This window comes from Microtus ochrogaster, chromosome 1 (genome assembly GCF_000317375.1).
Source record: "Microtus ochrogaster isolate Prairie Vole_2 chromosome 1, MicOch1.0, whole genome shotgun sequence".
Lineage (NCBI taxonomy): Eukaryota > Metazoa > Chordata > Mammalia > Rodentia > Cricetidae > Microtus > Microtus ochrogaster.
The window spans coordinates 117999484-118008684 of NC_022009.1; positions in this window are offsets into that span (position 1 = coordinate 117999484).

Consider the following 9201-nt stretch of genomic DNA (forward strand, 5'->3'; position numbering starts at 1 on the left):
GTCGTAAGCAGAAATGAGGAGTGACCAGAAGCTGGCACACAGAGCTGCTGAGCCACAATGCAGCCCTCGATGTCCATGTACCCGTGGCCTTAACTGTCCTATGACAGAAATGTCTCAGATCCCAGGAATCTCCACTGCTCCCTTGAAACCAGAGAACTATGTTTCTCTGTAGTTCTTATTCTCAGGTTTGCACGCAATTCTATTGTTATTATATATTCCTATCACTTTTAGTATCTTCAGTGAATATCTGTGCTTGAAGAACCTTTATATAATCTAAAAATCAGTCATACAGGCACCAGCCTGAAGCTGAGGAAAACTTGGAGAGATTTCAGTGAATTCCGGATGAAATATCTTCTCTCTGTCCTTCTATGGAATCTGAGGTTACAGTAAAAAATATAAACCCGGCTGTTCATCTGAACAATTCCAGGCAGCGTGACTATCAGAATACTAGCATGAGAATGAGATTCAGGGTCTGGAGGTTCTAGGAAGGCACCTCAGATCTAAAGATAGAGTGCTTTTTCTTCAATCCTTCATAGGCTTCTTTTATATAAATCAAATCTAGGCATGTATGTGTTTCTTGAGAAATCGGTTTTATTTCAGGCATCTCAGCAAATCGAGAAGTCCTAAGTTCCCAGAAGGCAGGTTAAACACAGTCTCCCACTTTATACCTGTTATGGAAAGGACTTAAGCTTTGCTTATGGGGACATACAGTGAGAAAATGGCTACAGCCATCTGGAAATCTTGGCTTTGCTACACTAATATACAACATTTCTATAAGCTGTTATTTTATATTTGCTCTCTGTGTGCACTTGTGAACATTCCAACATCATGAGTTTCAAGATACCCTAGTATTATAATATTAATTTAAAACCAATATTTCATATCACAATGTTTCTTTAACACTTTGCACTGGAAGTCTTTGCCAAGGAAGCTTGGGTTTGGGCATTAGCCCAAAGTCTAAAGTTTTAAAAGATGTGGAATGTATTTCAAGAAGAATGAAGGTGATAAATTTAATCTAAATAATGATTGAGTTTTCTTGTGTTTGGTGTGTCTTTGTATAGACAACAAAACAGTGGAGGGAAGGCTTATATAATAAGCAGGTAAAGCATAGTAGTGCCTCAAAATGTGACTTGTGCAAATACTGACTTTTATCACATAGCTGCAATGACCATAGGTTCTGAAAGCAACCAGTTATAGTCTTAAGGACCGTGTCACAAACAGTAAGGATGGCACATGCCTTTACTATCCTTTCTTCTTGTCTTCCCCAGTAACACAACCTTAGCTCTGTTTCACGTGTCTTTTCTTTGCATCTAAACATAGCTACATTCTTGTTAATGAGATGGAAGCACAAGTCTTGTAAGCAAAGTACAGTGACAGCCAAGTGGTCCCTAATTGGGTCTTCTTATTGAAATTTTTCTGAAGCTTGAGACTAGGATGGTGATGGATGGAAATCCACACTGCCTTGGATGATAAAATGACCTTCAGGATGAAAATGTCACATAAGATGTTGTTGCTATAGCAGTGCCTGACTACCTGTGGCCAGACTTATTTCTCTGTAAAGAAATAATATTCTGGATTATTACTTTGTAATTTGGTGTTTCTTATGAAGTTATACCAAATTGCAGTTTGTCCAGCTGCAAGGTATTCCTACAAGGTTGTGGCAGAGGTCAAAGAAGGAAGTACATAAGGTAAATGTTTCTGAAAAAATATATGGGAAGCTCATCTACTGTCTGTGCTTCTAATGCTCACATTTTAATTTCAGAACCATTGAGAATAAACAACAGAAGATTGAACAGGTGGCTCAGTGGGTAAGAGCAGTAGCTGTGCAAGCATTAAAATTTGAATTTCAATCCCCAGATGCTGAGAAAAGGCGAGGTTGGGCTTCCATTGTATCTCTCCACCCAGCCCTATGTGAGATAGAGACAGGTTGGTCACTAGGGCTAATTGGCCATCCAGCCCACTTGAAATGGTAGCATCCAAATTCAGTAAGACTATCTCAAGAGAAGAAGGTGGAGAGTGGTAATCAGGATGCTCAACATCTTTATCTGGCCTCAGCATGATGAACATTCATGCATGGGCACACACACACACACACACACACACACACACACACACACACAGAGTTAAGTGTGAATATGTAAAATTAACCTTAAACATCCCTTTCACAGTTATCTGAATGTCTATGCCTGTTAAATGAATCTAGGGGGAAATATCATTCTTGAAATAAAATTTTAAAAAGAAGTTATACATAGAATAATATATTATATATATATTACTTATGCACATGTATATATATATACATACATGTATGTATTATGGATAGAAGATATGCACATAGCTCTTCCTTCTACCACAAACAAGAGCATAAACACTGTTAAGAACTGTTTGCATCACTGTGATTGTATATTATACGCATTTGAGAAAGAATATTTGTCAGTCAATTAATTCTTTTTATTTTATAGATCACTGTCACCTAATGGAGACTGTTAAGAATATCCTCTCGTTTTCCATAACTATGTAAGACATTTGCATTAAATGAGGAGGTTCTTTATTTCCTCAGGATTCATTTATGCCTGCTGGTTATTCCCCAGCTAAAGTCATAATCTTGTTTGCAACATCATAATCATTTACCTAGTGAACAATCAGTGTGTCACTAACAAAGAATTATGACTTTAGGTAAAGGATAGACTGCAGGCACAGTTGAACTCTGCGGAAATAAACGCTGTTTTCATGCAAATGCTGCTGGTAATAAATAACTAGGGATGAAAATTAGGAAGTAGAAGATTATATAGAAGCAGTTATGGAGAAGCGTGAAAGGGATGCTTTAAGATTTTTCTTTTCTGAAAGTATGATACACACAGTTTTTATAAATGGTAATAACTTCAGTGTTTAAAACTTTTAACTTATAAATTGCAAAAATATGATAACATATAGAACAATGGCTCTTATTTTTTCTATAAATGTAAATCTGGTGTGGTGGTATTTTGTTTGGGCTATAACAAATAAAGCTTGCCTGAGGATCAGAGTGCGGAGTGAATGACTAGTTAGGCATAGAAGCCAGCCAGTGGTGGCACACGCCTTTAATTCCAGCACTGGGGAGGCAGAGACAGGAGGCATCTCTATGGCCTCAAGGCCACCCTGAGGTATATGAGATTGATTCAGTCTCAAAGAGAAACAGAGTCAGGCAGTGGTGACTCACACCTTTAATCGCAGTATTTAGGAGTCATGTGCCTTCAGTCCCAGCACTAGAGAGGTGGAAACAGGAATGGGTATGGCTGGGCAAAGAGAGAAATCATAAGGAAGGAGGAAACAAGATTTCATAGCATTCAGTCTGAGGACTTGTAGAGACTGGATACCCTATTCAGTCTGAGGTAAGAACTAGTAGGTGGCTGCTTTGATCTACTCTTCTCTAATCTTTCAGTATTAATCTCTATATCTGACTCGGGGTTATTATTACTAAGATCAATTAGAACTCCTGCTACAATCTGGCACCCTGGATCATTTCGTCTAATTGCCATATGATGAAAGTAGTTTTGATGTTGATTTTTGATGTTGATATTGGATGGCTTATTCATACCAATTTGACCCTAAATTTACTCCCTAATTTTGGATGGCAAACTTTAATTTTGGAACTGAAACAATCTAGAATGACCTGAGTCTCAGTGAAGGATTATCTTCATTGGCTTAAAGGCATACCTGTGGGGGATTGTCTTAGGTATGGTAGGATCTAGACCCCTGTGAACAGCACCATTCCCTATCCTGGGTTCTGTCAGGGCCTTGGTTCCTGCAGTCCTGGAGCTGACCAAAAGTTTGTGATCAAATAGAGTTTAAACAAAATTTGTGTGCTAAAACTTGATTGTCTTGGTGGTCTTTCCCATGGTGTTGAACTCTGGAATAATAGGACATGGGAAATAAGAATAAAATGAAGAACTCCATGAAGCAGTTTCCATAAGGTCTTCATCCACAATGGTATGGGACATTGTTGTGAAGAAGCTTTCAGATCACCAACAACTGTATAAGGAAACCCTCATCCTTGATCTGCAATCCCATTAAACTTATTCATTCACCAAGCAGGGATTAGTTGGAACTGTTATTGTCTGACATTGGGACCCCATGTGAGCAATACAGACGTCTATTTGTTGGACCCTAGTGTCCAATCACCGAGGAGGAGGAGTCGCCCCAAAAGACCATCTCTCATATCACAGCTGATGTAGAAGCATGAGGATTTTATTAATTCTGTCATGACAGGGTCTTTCAGCAGTCGGGAGGCTAGAAGACCCTGAATGTCTGGTACAGACTATTTTTAAAGGGAAAAACTACAGAAGGAAGAGGGGTCTTGGGGTTGTTCTTTAACTATCATGATTGGCTTATCCAAAAAGTCTATTACCAATAATTGGCTGGAGAGTGGTTTCCAGATCAGATGAGGTAAAGGGAAACTTCTGAGGGTCATTTTGCCTGTTCCCAGGGACTAAGTCAAACATCAGTAACTGAGTCAACACCTAAGGGTTATCTTGCCCCTATGCAGGGAGATGGAAAGTTCCCAACATCTCAGTACGTGCATGCATAGCTGTTCTGTCCTTGGTTCCCAGGGGAGGTGGGGAAGTGCTGAGAGTTGTCAGAAATGGCTTCAGAATTGTCTTCAAGTTCTACATGTTCAGGTAGCTCCAGGAAAAGTAAATGTGGTATCTTCAAAAACAGTGCATAAAAGATTAACACCATGGTTGACTACATGAAAGGAACAAGGGTGATACAGCTCTCCATCATAAATAAGAAACCACTTTTATACTTGCTGAGAAAACCATCGAGTTTTAGAAAATATATCTGGAGGAACAACTTTTTTTCTACAATAAAAATTATATTTTTGGACAAGAGTTAGAAAGGACAGTCAAATATCTTTAAGCCTGAGCTAACATTCTAATAAGAAATACTTTTCTATGTTAAAAGATGAAGGGGCAAAACATATTTTGACTACAGATACAAAAACTCAGATAACCAGTAGTAGCAGAAAAAATGCCAAAAGGGCTTTTACGCAAACTATGATGATTTGAGGGATGACTCACTGCTGTGTCTATGGAACTGTGAAAGTAGACATGTTAAGAGAAAAATCAAAAATAGTACTCATAGGGGTAGGCTTCTAGAAGATCTTCACATTTCCCTGAGCTTTTCCAAATCCAGTTTTCCCACAAACCCCTTTGCTTGCCCACAGCCCCACAGCAGATCACCTGGTGAGGCTGTTCCTCCTTTCCTGCTCTCAAGTCCAGCAGATCTTCTCCTCCAGCCTTCCTTTGAACTTATCCGGTTGTCCAAGGCCCCAGTTACAACAGGTGAATCCATGCAAAATCCCAGACAACCCTGCTAGAGAAGCAAGTAGGCTAGTTAAGCTCGAAGTCAAGCTTCAGATTTTTACTTTCCCTTGTCTCCTCCAAATGAAAGCCCAGCAGCCTTAGCTACAGATCTGTAGTAGACCACCTCCTGTGACCTCTCCTCACTCTCTTCCTCTATTTCAAGGAGACTAAGCAGTTCTTTTAAGAACATCCTGCATTCCCCCCTCTTCCTGAAGATTATGGACTACCTCAACCCCACCCCAGCTTTCAGCCAATCCCCATTTTTAAAATTAGTTCTCAGCAACTTGGTGGTGGCACAGGCTTTTAGTCCCAGCAGTTGGGAGGAAGAGGAAGGTGGTTCTCTGTGAGTTCAAGGCCAGCCTGGTCTACAAGAGCTAGATCAGGATAGGCTTCAAAGCCACAGAGTAACCCTGTCTCGAAAAACCAAACGAACAAAAAACAAAACACACAAACACACACACACACACAAAAAAAAAAACCTCATTAATTCTCAATACACATTCTAACTAGAAAACTCCAATAGCCATTCCTGGCATGAACTCAGAAGAATGCCCAATCGGGCTATACACAGCAAAAACACTCCCCTAGGAATGAGAGAAGGCAACAGAAATCAATGAATGAAACATAAATCCAACAAAGATAAGATCACATATTAGCACAAAGGATGACAATAATCCCAAACCCAGATGTCAAGAGTCCAGCATCAAAAACATAATCACAGACAGAAAAAACATATCTTCTATAGGGCCTATCAATCTTATTACTGTAGACCCTGAGAAATGCAACATCTTTGAAGCACAGGACAAGGGCCTTCATGATGTTGTCTTTATAAATATGATAGAGATCCTCAAACAGCAATGAATAAGCCCCTTGAAGAAATCTATGAAAAGACAAATGAGCAGTTGAAGGAAATAAATAAAACCATTCAAGACAGTGATGTAGAAATAAAATCAAATAAGAAAACCCAAACTTAAGGAAATGTGAAAATGAAAATTTTAGGATTATAAATAAGAGGCTCAGATGCATGTGTCACCAAGAGAATACAAGAGATGGAAGAGGAAATTTGTAACATTACAAAAGATAAAAGTCTATGAATAATAGGAATAAAAGAAGGGGAATAAACCCAGATCAAAGGCACTGACAATATTTTCAACAACAAAAGTAGAAATTTTTCCTAACCTAACGAATGAGATGTTTATCAAGGTACAAGAAGCATAATTAATCCCCAATAAACTAGATCAGGAAAGATATTCCCTCAGCACACAGTACTCTAAACTTACAGAACAAAGAATATTAAAACCTGCAAGGGAAAAAAGACAAAGAAACATACAAAAGCAGTTTAATTAGAATAACACCTGACTTTCAAGGGAGAGTCTAAAAACCAGAAGATCTAGATGGATGCTCTATAGACTCTAAGAAACCACAGATGTTAGCCCAGATTACTGTATATAGTAGTCATGGTAAGTGGAAAAATAAAGACATTCCAAGATAAAAATAAAATTGAAGAAGTATATCTACAAATTCAGCTCCACAGAAGGCGCTAAAGGGAAAAACTTCAATCATAAGAAGATAACCATATACAAGAAAACACAAGAAATCAATACTCTTAGAACAGCATATAAAAAGAAAAAAACCCACATCTCAACAATAAAATTAACAGAAGTCAATGCACACTGTTAATGGATGATTCTCTGTATAAATAATGTCAATTTCTAAATAAAAAGACATAGACTAACAGAAAGAATGTGAGAACAGGATCTATTCTTCTGCTGCATCTAAACTTTACATCTTAACATAAAGGATAGATAGACATCACCTAATGGTAAAATGATGGGAAAAGATAAGCCAAGCAAACAAAACCAAAAAGCAAGACAGTGTAGTAACTTGATGTCTGACAAAATAGACTTCAAACCAAAACTAATAAGAGAGAGGAAGATGGTGTAGGAAGTCCTTCTGGTTTTGTGTTGTTTTCATTGGTTAATAAAGAAACTGCCTTGGCCAAATTAATAGGGCAAACTTAGGTAGGCCAGGGAGACAGAACTGAATTCTGGGAGGAAGAAAGCAGAGTAAGGGAGAAGCCATGTGATCATCTGCCTGAGACAGACGCTGCTAAGAATCTTACCTGGTAAGCCACTGCCATGTGGCGATATACAGATTAATAGAAATGAGTTAAACTAAGATGTAAGAATTAGCCAATAAGAAACTAGAGCTAATGGTCCAAGCAGTGTTTTAATGAATACAATTTTTGTGTGGTTATTTCGGGGCTAAGCTAGCTGGGCATCCGGGACAAACAAGCAGACCTCCCTACATACTCATCAAAGGAAAATTCTTTCAAGACTGCCACGTACCGCACCCCTGTGTCTGTGCTCTGTGTGCTGGCACCCAGTTCACGAGCTTCGGGCAAGGGGGCTGGATGTTAAAATACACAGACACACACAGACAGAGAGACAGTGACAGAGGTCATTTTTGAATTCTTCAAGAATGCCCCCTTTATTGTGTTCAGGGGCATATTATATAGAGATAGCCATGCCCCAGCCAAACCCACCAGAAACCACTCTCCTGCCATCAGGAACTCCTGAAGGTCTCGTGCTCAGAGCAGCTGTAGGCAGTCAGATCAGGGGATTACAAGAAATTCAGGATCTGCGGTCTCACTGCTCCCAACACAAGACAATATTGCAATGCTTAACATCTCTGTACTTTTAACACAAGGTCACCTGAGGTTATAGAATAAGCATTACTACAACTTAAATCACATATTAAGCATCTTACACTGATAGTGGGATACTGTAAGAAACCACTTCCACTGAAGAGCAGACCATCCAAACAAAAACTAAAAAGAGAAATATTAGAGCCAATACTGTGTATTCTATCTGACCACTATGATTTAATGCTGAATGTCAACAACATGAACAGCAGAAACGTTACAAACTCATGGAAACTGAACAACTCATTCCTGAATGAAAAAGTGGTCAAGACAGAAATTAAGAAATTAAGACTTTCTCACATTGAATAAAAATGAAAACAACATACTCAAATTTAAGGGACACAATAAGAGTAGTTCAAAGAGGCATGTTCATAGTGCTAAGTGCCTAAATTATAATGTTTGGAGAGATCTACTAACTTAACATAAAAACTCAAAGTTCTAGAAAAAAGAATAATTCATACTAAAAAGGAGTAACTCGTGGCAAGAATTAAACTCAGGGTTGAAATGAATAAAATAAAACAATAAAAAATACAATTAAAAGAATCAATAAAATAAGTTCCTTATTTGATAAAATCAAGAAAATAGGGACATAACTACAGACATCTAGGAAACCCACTGAGTCACAAGGATATCCTCTAAAAACCTGTATTCCACCAAACTGAAAATCTAAAAGAAACAAATTTTTTGATGCATATATCTTAGTAAAGTTAAATCAAGATCAAATAAGCAATTTAAGACCAATAATCTCTCGCAATAATGGAAGTCCATCAACCAAGAAAACTCCAGGGCTAGATTATTTTAGGGCAGAATTCTATCGGACTTTCAGAGACATTCCTCAAATTATTTCAAAATATCAACAGAAGAAATCTTGCCCAATTTGGTTTTTTGAGGCCACAGTTACTATGATCACTAAACTATATAAAGTCCCATTAAAGTAAAGAATTACAAACCAATTTTCCTGAACTTAAAATTGCTCAATAAAATATTTTCACAAAAGCAAGTCAAATCCAATAATACATTAAAAAGACTAATTAATAATAGATATATTTGTAGAAACACAGCCAAAAAAATGATACTTTTTCTTTCATTTTTTAGTGACTTTACTATTAATAAAATATATTTCAATTGTTTTTTTTTTACTTTCTTTTTTTT